The sequence below is a fragment of the Metopolophium dirhodum genome, chromosome 6, assembly GCF_019925205.1.
Source record: "Metopolophium dirhodum isolate CAU chromosome 6, ASM1992520v1, whole genome shotgun sequence".
NCBI lineage: Eukaryota > Metazoa > Arthropoda > Insecta > Hemiptera > Aphididae > Metopolophium > Metopolophium dirhodum.
The window spans coordinates 29,406,373-29,421,892 of record NC_083565.1 but is presented as its reverse complement, the minus strand read 5'-3'; the positions used below and the strand labels follow the sequence as shown (position 1 = coordinate 29,421,892).

General features: G+C 31.1%; 1 pseudogene; it reads left to right on the top strand.

Moving 5' to 3' along the window:
• Positions 1 to 627: 627 nt before the first annotated feature.
• LOC132947157 (fragile X messenger ribonucleoprotein 1 homolog) lies at positions 628 to 5,533 on the top strand (annotated as a pseudogene).
• The last annotated feature ends 9,987 nt before the right edge of the window (positions 5,534 to 15,520 follow it).

The window sequence follows — 15,520 nt, the reverse complement described above, 5'->3', positions numbered from 1 at the left end:
CAGTGATTTATCAATCATTGCATAATGCAACGTTTCTCAAACTGTTGGTCGCGTCCCACTGATGGGTCGTCAGTCAATTTTTGGTGGGTTGTGAAATATTTTTTGAATTATATGAATTTCAAGAAATTTATGTTAAATTAATATTGAATATACTTATTAAATATATGTCATTAAATATACTTATATTATTATAGTAATATAGTACCAAAAATTACGTGGGTAACAAATAATAATTCATCGTTTATTTATTTATTACGACGGGTATTAATACGCCTAATTATTAAAAGTACATTATTTTGTAAAAATATATTGATTATAAACCTATGAAATAATAAATACACCCCAATAAAAGTAATAAACAAATTTTGTTTTTATAACTACTTTTTGAAAAGTTGAACCACGATGGTCGTGAACGATTTTTCGGGGGAAATTTGGGTCGCGGTACAAAAAAGATTGAGAACCACTGGCATAATGCATACGAAAAAAGATTCTGATAAATATTAAAATATATATTAATTTAATACTCGCACATGCGCGCGCACTCACTCACTCGCCGACCGGACAAAGAGCAGCGACTATAATAGATAATAATCGAGATAATAAAATTATTATAATATATTATTTTAAATTGTTTATTACAATAGGTAATTGTGCACCACGACGCCGTCGAACCGCACGCACTCGTATTTTCTTTGTCTACGGTACAACCCGCGTCGACGTCTCCCGCGGTCACTCGCTCGTAGTATATAATATTATCTTATACTATATAATCGCCGTGTCATTTACACCATTCGCACCATTTACACCATTTTTTATGCGCACCGCCAAGTATAATATATTATACTATTGTCTGTGCCGCGGAGAACGACGCCTCTTCGCCATTCGCCACTCCGACACCGACACCGCTTCTGCCGTATATAGGTATTTGTCACGCACCACGCACCAGTGCACCACCAACTATCCAGACACGCGACGACGAGTCGTCAGCACACAAGTCGCAAAAATGGACGATCTCTGAAGGTAGAGGCGCTCTTTGAGAACGGAACCCATTACGAGGTGAGTTCGAGTTGGGTTTGGAAAGTATGGCGTCTGCAGGCCCTGTTCTGACAAGTCTTTTCATCCACCATTCCACTTTTCGAAAGCTCTCCTCTTTGTTTTAGGTTGTTTCGGAGTGTTATTTAAAATGTTTTGTACATTTTCACAGCCTCACAATGACTAACAGTATATTATACTCTGTCTCAGAGCCGTGCTAAGGAGGTGGCAATAATGGGGAAAGTGCCCTAGGGCGGCCAAACTTGTATCATTTTAAAGGGCTGCAAATGTTTAAATATGTATGTTTATTAGGGGCGCCAAATATTATTGCCCTGGGACAGCAATGAGAGTTAGCACGGCACTGCCCTGTCTCAAAGCAGAATACATCAATCATGTACACTTTTTTCCCCGTTTCCCTATCCAACCGTTATATTGGAAATGCGCGCCAACGGACGGAAACCGGTTGCCGCTCGGTGTATTCTACTTAGAGTATAGAGAAAAACATTTTTAACCGTTCATGTAGACATTTTTGTTACTGTATAAATTTTACAGAACTCAGTTAATATTTTAACATGGACTTAATTAATATTATATTTTAAATTTCATGGTACTCAATTTGTATGCAACTAAATAAATCAGTCGATTCAGTTTCATCATGTGTTGGGTACCTAACCACAACATATCTCGGAAGATTTAAGTGGTCATGATTAAATGAGAACTGACAGAAATCATTTTTAAAATTTTGCTATTTACCTCCATTGATTTCAAATTGTTAAATCCGAGGTTAAATCTCAACACAAATGTTACTCACTTAATATGATTGTGGCAGACTCAATTCATTTTGATGTAGGTACCTAAAATTCTTTTAAGGATCTTTTTAAAAGTACAACAAAATTATGCTAAAAGATTTTGTTTATCCATATATTTCACCAAAGTTTAATTTTAATATCCTTAAATAGAGGATTATAAATTATAACCAAGGTATGTACCTACCTACTTGTAATACACATAACCATATAGGTAGTAACTATACTTGCTGATCAGAATTTCATCTGGAATTTCATATTACAAGTAAAAATTTCATAGAAATACTACCTATGATATGCCAAAAATGTTTGCTAAACACACTTCATGACTAGCTTCATGATGAGTTCTGCACACTTTTTACCCCTTCCACAGGTTAAAACTACCTTATGCTTTTATGTGGGAGATGCGGGCCGTCACCGCCTAGTATATTCTCTTTTGGAACGGAGTATATAGGTACTGCTGATATAATATTATATTATTTTACCTAACATTTACTATTAAAATAGTTTAAGATCTGTAGATTCCTACAATTTTGTATGAACCTATTTAAGATTATTCTTAATTTATGAAAATGATAATTAACTTAAAGAATTAATTTAATTTATATATTTTAGGGTTTTGTTACTGGTGTAATGGAAAATGAAGTTCTAGTTTCTTTCCTTAACGAGTGAGTATCTCTTATATAATATATATATTTTATGATAATACTTTTGTAAGCTTTTTTTTATCAAAATTACAAGTAAGTAGTAAGTAGGATATATACATTGAGAACCTTTTTTGGTTTTTTATCATGAATAATTTGTATTTAAAAAAAAGACTACCCCGAGGACTACCCTTAAAAAAAATAGAAAAAGATCAAGTCTTATTAAATTAAGATGTATATTAAATTATTCAGTTACCTATATCAACATTATTTTAATAAACTTTATACCTGGGCAATGTCCCAAATATCAAATACTTAGTGTTGAATTTTTTTTTTTTAAATAGTAACTACAAATTTATGACTGAAATAGGTTACCTATTCTTTATTTCATGCATGATTTTAGTAGGTAGGTAATTACAATCTATTATTCAGGAAATAGTTTTTTATTTTAAATTAATACCTATTAACCTCGCTATTAACCCTCTAGAAATCAATATTTTTATAGGTAGCTTATGTATATGATATTTAAATAATAAAACTATTTAATACAGTTGGTATTGTTTAACAATAGACACCCTTAATTTCCTAATTAGTATTGAGCTTTTATTTAACTTTTTACCTAAATTTATAATCACCAAAAAAATTATTAATTCACTTATAGTTAGTAGTTTTAAATAAATATTCTGATACCGGGTTGATCAAATTATGATTCACTAAAATTTTTTAGTCCAAATCATACCAAATCATATTTAAAGAACCATTACTTCACTATTGGAGCATTTTAACTCTCCCAAATGTTGATTATGACGGAAAAATATCACACATCATTGAAAACAAGTTGCTACTCTCAGAATCTAAATTAAGTGTATACACTATACAAGACAGCCAGTCGACAACATTGTTTTGTGCTATAAGACATCAGTACTCAAATAATTAATAACTATACTTACCAATACTTGGTACTATAGTTTTTAAGATTTATCATATTTGTCTGTTTTTAATCTAACACTTGTTGATGGTTTCTGAATTGTAGATTTAGATTGATAAACAAATAATACATAATAATAGATGCTCACAAAATTAGGCAGTGAGAATAAAGAAACTAAAAAGTTTTTTATTAACATTTTTGTTTATGCAAATAAAGATAACTTATGGAAATTCTTATTGTAAGTTTCTTTCCAGAATTGTTCTTGATCACTTTAAACCATTAAATTATTATAGTACCTTGCCGAATAATAATATATCTTTTATAATTTTTAGTTGGTATCCTGAAACTAAATTCAGCTATGAAAATGTTTGACCCACCTTGTTGTCAGATGAGCAATGTAGTACAGAGTTTTTTGATAATCAAGAAATAGAAGTAAAATCGGTCAGAGACCTCATTCTTGTTATGGATGGGTAAAAGCAGTGATAAAAATTATCAGTGGTAACCCACCATCCCAATTTGTTGTCCAATATTTCAACTCAACAGCTGAAGAAATAGTCTCTCCTGATAAAATCAGACGCAGTAACATAAATTCACACATTAATGGCAATACATTTTATACGTTTGATATTGATGTACCGTAAGATGTTAGAGAAATGTGAGTACAACAAAAATAAATATACAATCAATTTTAATTAAAATTAAACTGCTACAATCATATTTTGTATAATAACCATGTTTAATCTTTTAGTTTCCAAAATTTATGGTATCCACATAGATTTCCAGAAAGCAATTGACGCATCTCGAGTGTTCTATAATCCTGATCAATCAGTATTGAGTGTTATATCTTGTTCATCATTGACCAGTAAAAAAGCATTGATGTTAGCTGACATGCACTTTAGAAACCTGAATTAAAATGCTATGGTGCTTATGAAGAATGAAAAATTAGACAAGCAACTGGAAAATTCCAATCTACAGTTTACATCATCTTATACTGATGAATTTAATGTATGTAATAATCTCATTGGCTCGGCTATTGGTACTCGTGGCAGTAATATCAAACGAGCTCGCAAGATTGAGGGTATTACAAATATTGAATTAAATAAAAATACTGGCGTTTTTAAAATTTAAGGAGAAGTAAGTTAGTTTTATTGTAGCTTACTAAAAATATCTAATAATCTTGTTTTTAGAATAAAGATGCTGTGATGGAAGCTCGAGGAAATTTAGAGTATAAAGAAGAATTTCTTCAAGTTCTAAGAAATTTCATGGAAAAAGTAGTTGGTAAAAATGATAGAAACATCCAAGATATTGTTGACAAGAGCGGAGTAGTATGTTATTATATTAATTATTCTTATATTATTTTTAATATTAGTAATTTGTAATACCCAATATTTATTGCATTAAAAATGTTACTCTTATTTGAATACAATGCTCTTCTATACAAAAATTAATTGGTTCATTAACTTTTAAACATCGGTAACATTTTGCATTGTTAGAAATTGTTCACAAAACATTACTTATTAGTTGTTACTGAACATTTTTTTTAGTATTCATTATTTTTCTTATCATTGGTATTTGTAATGTGTAATAAAAAAAGAAAAAGTAAATTATATTAAGTATACTGTAAGATGATTTCAATAGTTTTATTGTCAGATGGTATACTAGTAATTATAGGAAGTTGTTTGTTATAAGCTTGACATAAAAAAAAATAGTAATATTTAATTCTTAGATGATTGGTTATTGTTATTAGTATTTCAATTTAAACAGATATATTTTTATGCTTGTTATTGTAGATCAGAGTAAAAATCGAAGGTGATAATGAGCCACAATCTACTATTCTTTGTGAAGAGGATCAAGTTCCTTTTTTGTTTCTTGGCACGGTAGAAAGCATTTCTAATGCTAAAGTTCTAATCGAATATCATTTAGAACACCTTAAAGTATTTATTTAAACTATATATTTTAGAATATTTTTTAACTAATCATACATTTTTATTCTTAGAAACTTGAACAAATTATGAAAGAAAAACAAATGGGAAAGGAGTAAGAGGTACATAGTATTCACAGTACTAGATCAGCTTACCAATAAACCACGATACCCAATTATACAATACAAAGGCGAAAAACCTGTAAAATAGTACTATTATATAATATATATTAATTGCTATGTTGAAAAACGTTTTTGTTTATTGTACTTGGTTGTGCATATATAAATTAAGATACAGGAGAGTGAATATTTTGTCTATTACCCGTAGAAGCTGTCAAATTGTATGATCGGAACACACTTAAATTGTCGCTGGACTTATAGTTTATTATTGAAATAGTAATATTAAATTTCCTTTACACAAATAATTTATTTGTGCTTATACTAAGATAATCCAACATTTCGAGAACAAGATCAAATTATGATTTAACAGAAAGTAATACACCATTATATTAGGCATATAATAGTATTACGTTCATTAAAGTGGTAATAACAAACAGATTTAGCTGAATTTAATCGTAATGACGTTTTTGGCAGTTTTCTATTTCGTAGTAAAAATGTTTATGTTTCTGATGATAATATATGAAACACAAAAGTTCCAAATTTTGAATTATGGCGGTATTGTTCCAAGGGTACAGTATATCGATAATCAATTTTAATTTTGGAGGTATAAAATAATCTTAGTTAATGCATAGAACAATATTCTATGATTCATGGCTTAGAATTTAGATCATATACCTAGATATAATAATATTTAAGTTCTCAGCCAAAGTGTGTGGATAATATTGTTTATAGGTATAGATATTTATAGATGGTTTATAAGTAATATTATTTTATATTAATATTACTATCTATAAACTTTGGTTCTCAGTGAGTGTCTCTTCCAGTTATTCTGTGATAAAACTTACAAATTTTAACCAGGAATTTTAGATAAGGGGAAATGTTAATAACAGAAACTTCAAAGCTATGCTATTGTCTTAAATTATTTAAAACAATTTTACTAAATTACATTTCATTTCACATTTCATCATTTTGTTTAGCATTTTTTTTAGTGTAAAATTATTGATGATTTTGAAATAAATAATGTTAAATAATGTTTGGTATCTACTTTACCCAGTACCTTAAATTTAATAATTTTTTTTCGCTATTCATTTAATTAAATTATTTTTTTTTATTTTTATTGGAATCCAGTAGTTCCAACAAACCTATAGATTTTGAGTCGCAGAGTTTACATAATAGTATTGCTAGTAAGTGATCAATTTTTTAATCTAAATGTGTTTTTATTCAAACAAAAGTGCATATTATTAATCATTGTTGATATGTGAATTTAATAATTTGATAAACATTTTTAAGACTAAGATTAAAGATAATTAGATTAAAATAAAAATATTATTTACCTAAGCACAGTTTAATTTTTTTGAATTAATACAAATTAACTTACACGTTTTGACACAAAATCAGTTATTGAGTAGATTACACATGTACGATTTTCAGAATTACTATCAAATATAGTAGGTACTCTGTATGACTGTATGACTGCCTCTATAATTTATTCAGTTGAACTATATATCATCTAAAAACTAGTGAATTATATTTAAGTATGTGAATGCAATGTCTATTAAGATATTGCGTTTGCATAAATAATGCATAATAAATTAATATTATTGTGATTGAGATAATTATATTTTCACCAAACCTCTCTATACTTGTACGTTTAGCTAACAGTTCTAATTCATCACCATTTCTCTTCTCTTTAAAATAATCATGGTCATTTTTGATACTCATCATTGTTGTATATTTTACCTGATAAATTCTATATATTGATAGTATATTAAAAGTTAACTTACAAACCTGTTCAGTAATTGTATCATCTTTATTTAGGAAGTAATAGGTATGGCCCCAGGATTTAACCTTAATTTCCTTAAACCTGTAACGATATGCTCACACACCATTAAAATAAATAAACAAAAATCTTACAGAATAATAAATAACGGTCAGACTGTCGTTCGTAGAAATTGGTCATCCTCAATAAAACCTTTGTCACCGACAAATAGGTCTTTGCCGCCAAAGAGAAATCTAGTTCGGGTAAATACAAAAATTTTTGATAAAACCATAAACCTTTTTAGGACTATGGTTAAAACCACCTCCACTGTGGTCGGCATATCCGTGTCGTCCCTTAAATCGGTGCATGAGCGCCAGCCACCGAGTAACAACCTCTCAAACATCTCAACACCGATTTCAACGAGCGACAACTGGACTCCTTGTGCGAGCAATAATCGGTGCGTTCTTTAATTCAATTTGTGTGTTTGAAGTAGGTATTACTTTGTGTCACCTAAAACTCCTACAACATTATCCATAAACCAATGCGAATCAGGTAAGGCATTTAATATAATATTTTTGCAATTATTACATTATATGTGCTTTTTACATAAAATTACATTGTACGGTGTTTTGAAATAATTCTCGAATACGCGATTTCGAGAGCCCTCCGAACACCTGGAGGAAGGTATTAGCGTAATTTTACTATTTTAACATCTGATTTTAATATAACTATCGACAGGAGTCGTTTTTATATTCATCTTATTTTTACGTTACAAACCAATCAAAGAAATATTCTTTATACACTTCTGAATTAAAATGATATAACATTGTGTGAGTTAAGTAATAAAGAAAAGTTACAAGGTAAAATTAAAAACTAACTACAAAAACTTTTTTTCTATTCCAGTGTAACATATTGAAATATGATAAAGCAGTACTAAGTATTTAACTGTTTCTGTCATACATAATTTAATTTATTAGCTGGTGTAAAAATAAATATGTAATAATATTATATTATATATAATATGTTCTGTATTTTAGCTTTTAGTGATTATACGTAGTAGTGAATTGATCGATATAGATGTCTAACGATTATTTAAAAAATAAGTTTAATATAAATTAGCTTCGTCTTAATGTTAATTAATTCAATTTTAGTTGGATGTTGTAGATTTTTTTTCATTCAAACAAATTTAATATTTGTTCATACACTACATTAATAGGTACTCTATTTATTGAAATTTGTACTTATTTGTTTATACTTTATTCGTTGTTGCATATAAACTACAAAGTGACTATATAGTCCCAATCGAACGACTGGAATAATTATAATATCAACGGCACACGTTAACTCGCTGACAGGAAATTTACTAATTATTGCTGAACGCTTGAACATAATAACGAAATCGTATACAAAGCCGTGTGGTATACAGCACATTTGCACAATAATACCTACGTCCTACATAATAATATTATATTAATACACAAATACATATTTTGTTTTTATACAATGGTACCTACTACCTATACCCATACAATCGGTATCTACGACAGTCTCATGTATATTATGGTACAACCGAAAATACCTATAGTCTATACACTAGGAACGTAGGCGGATATTGGGGGGGGGGGGGGGATGTAACAAACCACACTAAATGTCAAAATAAATTGTGTATTTTAATATACCTATATATACTTGGTGCCTCTGCTAGAATAAAGTAGGAGTACTGAGTAGCCACTATAGTTAGTATAAATGTATGTTTTACGCTAATGGATAAGACAAAGATGTTAAGCCCCCCCCCCACGGATGTGGCCAAATATCCGCCTATGACTAAGAAATTAACAAACGTAATGTAAGTAATATATAAACAAACTAAAATAAAAAATATCAAGGTATTAGGCAGGTGGTTTAAACCATAGAATCATATTTTTATATTAAAAAATGTAAAATTCATTACATAGGTCAGCGTTTTGCGACCTGTGTTTGATATGTCTCCAGTCCCTACATAATATTAATAACAATACAAGTTGAATGAACGCCATTGAGCAAGATTGACGAGAAATCTAAATGGCAAACCATATTCTAAAAAAGAACAAACTAGAGACAAATATATATATAATACAAATATAAATTTAATAATTATTAAGCAATTTCGAGAAATGCAAAACCGCAGAGATCAATATTACACATATTATCATTCTTTCAATGTTATCGAAGTGTTTTTGGTTTTTTCGATGTAGGTATAACCAAATACTATAGATTAATCTATAGTATTTGGTATAACCCTGTTGATAACACTTTTTGTTCTTAATCTAAAAAGCTTAATAATTTAATACAAAGTTGCTCGTGAGATTTTACACTGGTTAAAAAAACTGTAAGTATACCTGAACAAAATACCTAGAATTTCCACAAGCCGCATTTATTAATTTTACACAAGCGTGTTGACATATTTATTAATAATATTATCAAATAAAAACCAAATATTATATAACATAACACACAATTTTACTCAAGTTAATTTAAAGATACAATATACATTTTACATACTATACAATTTACATTTTACATACGTTTGGTGCCCAAATGGTTGTAATATAACCATACTAGCTGATCCCGTGCACTTCGTTGCCCGTTAAATGTACCAACTCTATATGACTCAAACTTTGTTCAATTCGTTATTTAATATTCGGTGTATGGTGTTCGAAATGTATCTTAACTTTTCTGTTTCCTGGAATAAAAATTCTGATTCGCAGCAGTATAGGCAATAGGGTAAGCAATATCAGGTAGGCAATTTATCTGTGGTAGGTCGCGGACCCAGTGCTGTTTGTACGTAAGTGTAGGATTTAACTCTAAATTATCGAAGTTATATCAAGTTAATTTTGATATTATAATATAATTCGAATTGATGCCAGCTATTGTACCTGATCCGCCCGAATAACCAATGGCAACCAATAATAAATAATTACTAATTTCTACTGTAAAGTGTAACCAATGGCAACTATTAATAAATAAAAATAAAATTTCCAATTTCCATCTTGAACCTCAATGTTCCTGTTTGAGCAGCTATTTAAAATGCGAATTTCGAAAAATCCTTTCTTAGTGCGCCTATACATAGTAATAAATACATTTACTGAAAATTTCATATCCATAGCTTCAGCAGTTCCGGCTAGGCGATGATGAATCACCCAGGACAAGTCTTTTTATATATATAGATTATAAGCCCTATTCGTCTGCGCGGTCGATAGCCCCACAACAAAACATACTCCTGAGTCCTGACGAACCGCTTCGTCCGGGTCCAAAGTGAACGGGGCGAACGTCTAGGCGTTACCGTTACTGTTACCCGCCAGGTCCGTCCCCGCGTCACTGCTTGTAATCCAATTCGTAAATAATTTCAAAATAACGATATTCGTTCCAATATTATATTATACTTACGTTATATATAATAAAAATATAATATTCGTCAAACGCAAACGATATTTATTTTTTTTTTAAAAACGTAAATTAATGTTTTTTGGGTCTTGGGAGTATTATTACCCCGCACCCACGTATTAGCCACCCTCTGTCTATACCCTATTTAGTTATATCGTAGCGACTGAAGGACGGCGTATGTTATATTATTACTACACCAAATGCACCTACACAGGCACACTGTTCCAAGATTGTATATTAATCAAACCGTTTATATACGGCAACGGTGCACTACAGGTCGTTGAATTGCTCTGGAGCTTGCAACAATACCTGCACCACACCAAGTAACCGGTTATCTTTATGCAGACACATAATACCGATATTATTATTAGATATAATATTATAGGTAATAGCTGCAAGTTTGTAACACGATGTCTTAAGTACCTTACACGATGGTCAGCTATACACCCTGACGGTTACGGTTTTGAGACAACAAGATGTCGCGTATACTTATTACCAGGGTTGGGATTTTATAGCACTTAAAATTGCATAAATATGCGCTATAATTATATTACCTTAAATATCGCTAAATATGCGCTAAAAATATGCAATAAAAACAACAAAATACGCAAAAAAAAGGAAATTTATTAAGCACTTTCACATTATTATAGGTAGTTACTTAAGATTTGAAATAATTTAGTCACTCTGATCAGAATCCAAATGAATTGACTATATAACGCTCGTTCGTTGATAATCGGCGATTAATAATCGCAGTAGAAATCGACAAAAAAAAACCCAACAAAATCAGCAGATAACAAAAATTAGAACCAAAAACTTAATACCAAATTATCATAATAATTCGATTGACAAAAATCTAAAAACACGTTAACTAAAATATAATTTCATAAAATATGGCCAATTTTGATTCAAAAACAAGTAAAAATGCAAAAAAGTCTCAAAAAGTTCAAAAAAAGCACTAAAAACTAAAAAACCGCAAAATATGCAAAATACAATTTTTAATTTCAGTTCTCTGTATCATGAAACACATTTTTATCTTACTCTGCTATTTTTTAAGCATCTCATAAGAAATATGCAAATGCTATAAAATCCCAACCCTGCTTATTACATACACTCTAACAGTATAGTTAATAGCGCCCACTCGATTCCCCGGCATAATATTATACATTGCATAGGTGGTGATTATTTAATTGAAAAATACTCGTTATTTAAAAAAAAATTTAACGTTTTTGAAACTATTTTTCTGTTATACATAACTTTAGGAAGTTACAAAACTCCATATTCAAAAAAAAAATTCCATTTTAATCGTTATATTTTTTTTAAAAAGTGTTTTCCTTCGCTTTGTCGGATGACAACATACATTTTTGATTCGATATTTCAACACTTTTGTGATATTTGTACTTTTGTGGATTACCGCTTTACCGCCCGGTACTTTTGGGGAATTCCCACTTTACCGCCCGCTGGACAGAAAAACGTCGTTTTCCAACGCTTCAACCGTCATCGAAAAATAAACTTTCGGTGCACGCGTGACAAAAAAATATTGTTCATGTTTTTTTGAACATGTCTCCAAAAAAACGTTAAAAAAATTTAAGTTCTTAAATGATAGATCTAATAAATGTTAAGTTATTCGTCCTTGTACATTTAATCAGAAGAACGTTTTATATAGTTCTCGAACGTTTTAAAGTTATAGGTACGCTCTTGAGTCTTGAGAACGTATTAAAGATTGATGAATTGCTATATGTAAATGTTTGTAAGACGGAGAAAATCAGTGCAACACTGTTGCATAGCGTAATTTACTAATATGTTATATAATTTGTTCTTTCACTTCTGTTTTTCCTGTAATACTTACCTCAAAAAACTTTGTATCGATACATAAAATAAAAATGCCATGAATTTAACATTATACCTAAAATTATAGGTATTATATGTTATTAATTATTATAGTTAATATAATTTTTATACTATGTCATAATAAACTATGGAAAAATCAAATATATTGTGTACCTACATATTTTATGACATATCATACATATTATATTAAAATATATATTTTTCGGTTAACGGTTTTCGTAAAGGAATATTATTAATCAGCATTTATATTACATTATAGTCCGAAGATTATAATATATTTAATTAAAACTATTCGTTTATCTATGACGTACTGTATTATCGAAAACAAATATATTTAAATTTATAACAATTTTCTTACAAACTATCATAATAAATTACATAATTAAACGGGCAATTGAACGGATCCTTGTACCACACGCACCACGTGCAAGACCTTACCGCCATGTACCACGTGCTGGAAGTCGCCTCCATGTCCGGAATGCCGGACGACAATATCTCCACCGGTATTGGTCGTACGTGCCGAAATTATGGACTAACCACACGTTAGGCACGTTAGGCACGTGTGGTTAGTTCAATTTCGACACGTACAGCCAAAACCGGCGGAGATTTGGTCGTCCGGCATCCCGTACACGGAGGCGACTTCCTGCAAGTGGTACATGGCGGTACAGTCCTACAAGTGTTACATGGTGGTAAAGTCGTGCGCGTGGTACAAGGAGGCGGCGTAGTCTTGCAAGTGGTACAAGAAGGCGGTGTAGACCGGCGAGTGGTACAAGGAGACGGTGTAGTCCGGCAAGTAGTACAAGGAGACGGTGTAGTCTGGCAAGTAGTACAAGGAGGCGGCGTAGTCCGGCATGTGGTGCATGGAGGCGGTGTAGTCCGGCATGTGGTGCATAGCGTCTGCGTCTGGAATTTCATGCACGGTGGCCTTGTAGTCCGGCAAGTCGTGCACGGAGACATAGTGCGTCGGGGTGGACAATTCGTCGGACAGTTCACCGATGCCGGTGGCCGGTATCCGATTACCTTTGGATTGCAGCCGACGTGCGGTGGCCGGTATCCGGTTACCTTTGGACAGCCGACGTGCGGTGGCCGGTATTCGTTTACCTGCGGAACGTCGATGTACGACGAACCGACTACGTGCGGATGAGGGTGTCCGGATACATGAGAACAGTCGCAGATCGGTGGTGGCGGTGACGATCGAACTTTTGAACCGGCAGCCATATTATACTCAGCTCCTCTCGAAATTCGCGACACTGCAGGTTCGGACTTCTTCCGTGAATTCGGGGGGACGTGACTCAAGACCACGAGCCCACCCAACGACTCCGAAAAGATGCAAAAACATAGACATAATATTGTTACCAAATACATAATCTTCACTCAAAAAATATGACTCGAGTCAAAACGAGAACAGATATCAGATGGTCGGAAAATAATTATAACAATATATTATTTTTACGTGTTTATAATATTTTACTGATAAATACACTTAAAAGCACGTTGACAACCGTCGCCGGCGTAAATGTTTAGCCATATTATTTTTATTTTTTTTTTATATATAATATATATACCTAGCCAATAAACGAATAACGATTCGTGACAATAATATTGTTATACACTTCAAGATAAAAAAATTGGTATTTTTTATATTACACTAAACCCGACGGCCGACTTCGCCCGGGAGAAAACGAACAATATTATACAATACGCGGTGTATTTTGTTTTGAGTTTACCTCAGTTCACAGACAAGTTGCTGTGTCGTTGTGCTTTGTGGACAAATCGAACCGAGTCGAACAATCCGCCTGCGCTTGGAGTGTTTCGGTTTCATTGCATAAACTTCACGAGAGTAAATCGGTTTAGATTTTCTATAATCTCGAGAATGATAAACAAACAGAATGCAATATTTAATAAGTCACATTTTCTGGCCTCAGACATCCAAGTTAAAATTAAAACCGTTGTTGCCGGATATTTGTTTATTTCTTGAAAATTTAATAGAAGGCTCCCAGGTTATTGTTTCAAAGGCAGATAAAAAAAATTAAAAATCCTTAGTCACAGTTTTTATTTATAAGAATTTAAAGTTCAAATTTTGACAAAATACTGAAAAATCACGAAAATTAGCAAATTATTTTGAGTTGAGAATTCATAAAAATTTTTCTTCTTAAATCTAAGATTTGAAAATGTAATATAAGATTACTCATAAGTTTGTCTACCTTTATCAAAAAAAAAAATGTCTAGAAGAAACTTAAATTAAATTTTTATGAGCGTCTGAAATTTATATTTTTACAACATTTGATATATAGGCACAAAAAAATAAAAAATTAAAAATCCTTAGGCACAATTTTTTTTTATATGCATTTAAAGTTCAAATTTTGACAACATTTATCAAATTTATAATTTATTAATTATTTTGTAGTTAAAAATATAAAAAATGTTTAACTTTTATGGCTAAGGATTGAAAATTTAAAACAAGGCTCCACGTAAATAGGTTATATATAAATTACTTTATTCACAATAATATCATCAAATATACTTGGTAATATCATAGGCTGACTGACCGTTTTCGCTCAGAAACATTTTTCTTATACAATGATATTATATCATTGAATTCAAATTTAACACCATCCATTACAGTTGTATTAATTGATTATATTAATTCACCATTGGTAGAATACGACAAACTTGGTATAACTTTGATACTTTAGAGTCTAATCACACACTTACGTACAAACAGCACGGGGTCCGCGGATAGATTGCCCACCTGATAATATACTGCTGCGAATCAGAATTTGTATTCAGGGCAACGGAAAATTTAAGAGTAATTTTAAACATCATACATCGAATATTAAATAACGAATTGAAAAAAGTTTGGGTCATATAGAGTTGGTACATTTAACGGGTAACGAAGTGCACAGGATCAACTACTAACTAGTACAATTATAATATTATATCATTGAGTTCAAGTTTAATATGATCACAATATCACAATATTACACAATGAACCACTTGTAACCTACTATACAGCAGAGCGACATCCACTTACCCACC